The sequence below is a fragment of the Clinocottus analis genome, unplaced genomic scaffold (assembly GCF_023055335.1).
Source record: "Clinocottus analis isolate CAN_PGR_092001 unplaced genomic scaffold, fCliAna1.0.p SCAF_11, whole genome shotgun sequence".
In the NCBI taxonomy this organism is placed as follows: Eukaryota; Metazoa; Chordata; class Actinopteri; order Perciformes; family Cottidae; genus Clinocottus; species Clinocottus analis.
This window is the reverse complement of record NW_027175832.1, coordinates 12,557,039-12,561,670: the sequence shown is the minus strand read 5'-3', so window position 1 is coordinate 12,561,670 and position 4,632 is coordinate 12,557,039. Positions and strand designations below refer to the sequence as shown.

Below are 4,632 nucleotides of genomic sequence, written 5' to 3'. Positions count from 1 at the left end.
TAACTACAGCGCCACCTAAAGTACCGGAGTGTGTGTGCACTGTGTAAGAGTGTGTGGATTACTGAACACTTTACGAAGTATACTGCAATACAGTGCACTGCAATACAGTGCACTAACATCTGTAGTGCACTCCGTAGCTGATAAGTGCTGTATCAAATGGAACACTTACATTTACCACTTAGCGGAAGTGACGGACGCAAATCTGCTCGCGATACTTATGAAACTGAAAGCTGGCGAAAGGGCTTCTCCTCTTCCGCTACGTAGCCAAGATGGCACCCGTTTAGAGCGAGTAGTGTCCATCGTTTTACACTGCATTTGACTGTTTACAGTGCGCCATCCAGGTACTTTCAGTGCACTGAATTCTGCTGGTTTTGTCAGTGTGGCGCCCTCAGCACCGAAAGTCAGTGCTCGAAGTGCTCAAGTGTCCGGTAAAAGACACACCACATGTGCAGGGATTACACAGGCCAGCCCGCTAGCCTTCACTGTTCAACCAGCGGAGAGAGAGAAGAGAGAAAGAAGAGAGAAACGTACAGAGAGTTCGAGGCCAATGCCAGCTCGCCAGCCTAAACAGACAGCAAGCCATGAGGTATAGACAGAAGACAGGAGCTGCTCAATGAAAAATAAACTTATAGGGAAAGATAATTATAATACATGCAGTGTAATTGTGAAAAGTAGTAGTGTGCTCTTAAACTAGTACTGAGGTTGCGCCCAGCTCCTTCTCCTCTCCAACGATCATGAGTTTCCTCACCGCGCCATCTTGCGCTTCTCAAAAGACAGTGTGGTAAGTTTCTCTAAATCGGTTGTGAAACCAAATTTTTGCATCTAAGCAGAAGAGAATAATTACAATACCTTTATATTGTTATTAAACATACACTACAGTTGTTTTTTTTGTCTTGAAATACTTGAAAAACATAGCAGAGGGCTAACGTGACTGAGTTGAAGGTTAGCTTAAATGTGCTTCCTAATCAAGCCAAAATGAGGCTATCTAGCTAACACATTTTATCACTGAACATTTGTGTTACACAAATTTTAAAACTATGTACAGTGTAACTTTAACACTCTGTAGATAGGGACCATATGTTCACTGATTTAGTGATATTTAACTCTTTAAGTGTTGCCTTAGCACTGTCAATTTGACTGTGTAGCATTCAAACTATTAAATGATCTTGTCCTAGTCTACGAAAAACGTAGTACTATTCTACCCAGACCATGTCCTATTTTACCCAAACCCCTTCCTATTTTACTTCTGTCATATTCATGTAATGTGCTGTAACTCTGTTGCCTTAGGGGCCGTTCACACCAGACACGACTCTAAAAAACGCAAAACCATTGATTCCCTATGGCACGACGCGCCTTTCACGCACGCTTTTTAAACGCTGCGCAGCGCGTTTTTCTAGCGTTTTTTCAGCGCGTTTAAAAATTAAAATATTCTCAACTTTTAAGCGCGATGCGCGGAGTCGCGCAGATCATCACTGTCACACTCGGCCTAGGCAGCCAATCGGATCAAGCAAGAGGCGGGCTTTATTACTTTACCACTTCCTTCCTGTTTTTGTTTTGTATGAACAGCGGGAATTTCAAAATATAATGGCGGCCGCTGACGAGGAAATTATTCTGGCCGTTTTTAATTATGAAGAGCTGTATAATTCAAAACGCAAGCTGTACTCAAACACCATACGGCGGACGCATGCTTGGACCTGTGTGAGCACCCAGGTGAATCTCTCTGGTGAGTATAATGCCGTAAAAAAAAAGTTTTTTCAGGCTAGCTGGCTAGTTGCTGTGGTGTTGGAAAGGTAACTTCAGGAGATTAGATAGATAAATTATGTTCCGAGGGAAATTAAGTGTGTGTGCTTGTGCAGTGTGCGTGTGTGCGTGCGTGCGTGCGTGCGTGTGTGTGTGTGTGTGTGTGTGTGTGTGTGTGTGTGTGTGTGTGTGTGTGTGTGTGTGGGTGTGTATGTATGTGTGTGTATGCATGTGTGTGTGTAGTAAGTGAGTGCAAAAAAATGGAAGTATTTCAGGGACAAATACATAAAGGAAAGGAGAGAGAAAAGGTCAAGGAAGAGTGGTGCTGAAGGAAGAAGAAAAGGCAGGTGGAAGTACATGGGGATCATGTCCTTTATGGAACTCCATGTACAGGAGAGGGACACCACTTTGAACATGGAGGATAATACAGTAGTAGGGATTAGTTGGATATCTTCATTAATCAATTCACACACATATTACCTGCTTATTTGTTGTGTTTATTAAACAAACTGTCTTTTGTCTTTAACAGATCAGTCTTGATCTCATCCCTATCGACACCCAGTTACCCGAGGTAAATGACACCATAGTAAAGAGACTTAACTTAACAGGTGTGAAGTTGTCTTCACAAAACTTTACACCATGGGCAATTTAAAATGTGTTTACTTGCTTGCAGTTGTCTTTGCATGTAGTTGTGTTTACTTACTGGCATTTGAGCCTTGTATGCAAGGAGCTAAGTCAACTGATTACAACGTTTTACATCTGTCTCTTCAAAAGATGGAAAGTGAAACATACAGCCCGGGACCCTCGACCCCAACCCAGCCTCTCCCCACCTCTGATGCAGTGGAAGACACTGCTGAATGAGTCCACACACACACACCGTACACACTCACACATGCACCCCATCCCTATTCCCATAAGGATCCCCAAAAAGATTTGACATCGTACCAGCAAAGCATCCTTGGTGCGTTACAAAAACCTGTCGATGAAGATGAGCATTTTCTTTTGAGCCTTTTACCGGCCTTTCAAAGGCTCACAAAAATTAAAAAGTCAGAGGTCCGCATGGGGTTTCAAAAATTGCCGCATGGAGCTGAATTTGGATCACAGTAAAAAATTCACAAGTTAACAAGAGCTGTCGAAAGTTATGTTAGTTAACCAAGTTAGCTCTCAAAGTTAGGAATGTTATTGTAATGAATGTAATTAAATTAAATGTTAATGTGTGTTATGTGAATGAAATTTAATGAAATGTAAATGTATCTTAAGTGAATGAAATTAAATTAAATGTATGTTATGTGAATGAAATTTAATGAAATGTAAATGTATGTTATGTGAATGAAATTTAATAAAATGTAAATGTATGTTATGTGAATGAAATTAAATGTAAATGTATCTTATGTGAATGAAATTAAATGAAATGTTATGTGAATGAAATTTAATGAAATGTAAATGTATGTTATGTGAATGAAATTTAATAAAATGTAAATGTATGTTATGTGAATGAAATTTAATAAAATGTAAATGTATGTTATGTGAATGAAATTTAATGAAATGTATTTTATGTGAATGAAATTAAATGAATTCAAAGTATGTTTTGTTATGTGAATAAAATAACATGAAGGTATGTTTTGTGACTGTTTTTAATTTAAAGTAAAGTATCTCAGGTTAATGAAATATAATGAATGTAAATAACAGTAATTCAAAGATGCATTTCAATAGTGTGTAATTTTTTTTATTTTCAACACCAATATTTAAATGATGCTGTCTTGCCAATGAACGGCACCGGCAGGAGACGAGAAATAGGAGGTAAAGTTCTCCCTCACACCCTGGGCTTTTTTTGAAGCATTGTTGCTGCCAACCCGTACCAGGTGCTGGACAGCTCTCTGCTCCACAGCGGAGAAGGAAGGAAGGTCATGGTCCTCCGTCTCCCAGTGCAGGAAGTTGTGTAGGATGCAGGTGGCTTTGATCACCTTCTCTGCCACCTGTGGAGACACCCCCAAAACTCCGATACAGTCGCCACTGTGTGGCAAGAATGCCGCGGGACAGCTGGTAGTTGAAAACCCTCCTCTCTCTAGTGTTGCTCTGTCCCGGGTAGGGCCTCATCAGATCTCTTTGCAGAGGAAACGCCTCGTCCGCCACAAACACGTGGGGCACTGGGCTCTGATCTTCAGCACCACGGAGAGGAACATCTGGGGGGAGCTGAAGGGTCTGGGAATATAAGGCCTTTCCAAAGGCAGACGCAGTCATGGTGCCTCCATCGCTGCTCTTTCCATATGTACCGACATTAATGATGCGGAAGCCAAGAGCACAAGAGTTGTAAAAGAGGGATCCTGTGTTGGCTGGGGCTTGGATCTGCACGTGCTTCCCATCGATTGCGCCGAGGCAATTTGGGAAGTCCCAGAGTTGATCGAATCCTTCAGCGATCTCTTTCCAATCTCTGCTTGTTGGTACTGGCATAAACTCTGTGACCAGACAGTCCCAGATGGCTGTCACCACACAGTGCACAATGCCAACCACCGTGGAAAAGCCTATGCGGTAACTAAATCCCAGGTTTCTAAAGGAGTCTCCAGAGGCAAGATATCTGCAAAAAACAAAACAATGCTTCCTTTTTTTTTAAAATATCGTGCACCCAAAACCTCCTCACCCCACAACACGGCAAGGGCAAGAGCGCGACGTCTGCTTGAATCCATTTTGTGATGTGAGCCCAAAAACTTTTTTTTTCCCTGGTTGCGCGCGCAGGCCCACGCCACAGGCGCGCCGTGCTACCGAGCGCGTTTTTGCATAAGCGATTTTTAAGCGGCTGCGTTTTTTTGAGTCGCGTCCTGTGTGATCGGCCCCTTATTCATTCTGGTCGCATGACATCTACTGCTTCTGTCCATCCAGGGAGAGAGATCCTCC

At 42.3% G+C, this 4,632-nt stretch overlaps 1 long non-coding RNA gene across 1 annotated transcript; it reads left to right on the top strand.

Annotated features, from left to right (window-relative positions):
- Positions 1-1,513: 1,513 nt before the first annotated feature.
- Positions 1,514-2,993, top strand: LOC137802343 (uncharacterized). The gene is made up of 3 exons (XR_011079966.1): positions 1,514-1,723; positions 2,270-2,311; positions 2,515-2,993. It is a non-coding gene; the product is annotated as an uncharacterized lncRNA (long non-coding RNA).
- The last annotated feature ends 1,639 nt before the right edge of the window (positions 2,994-4,632 follow it).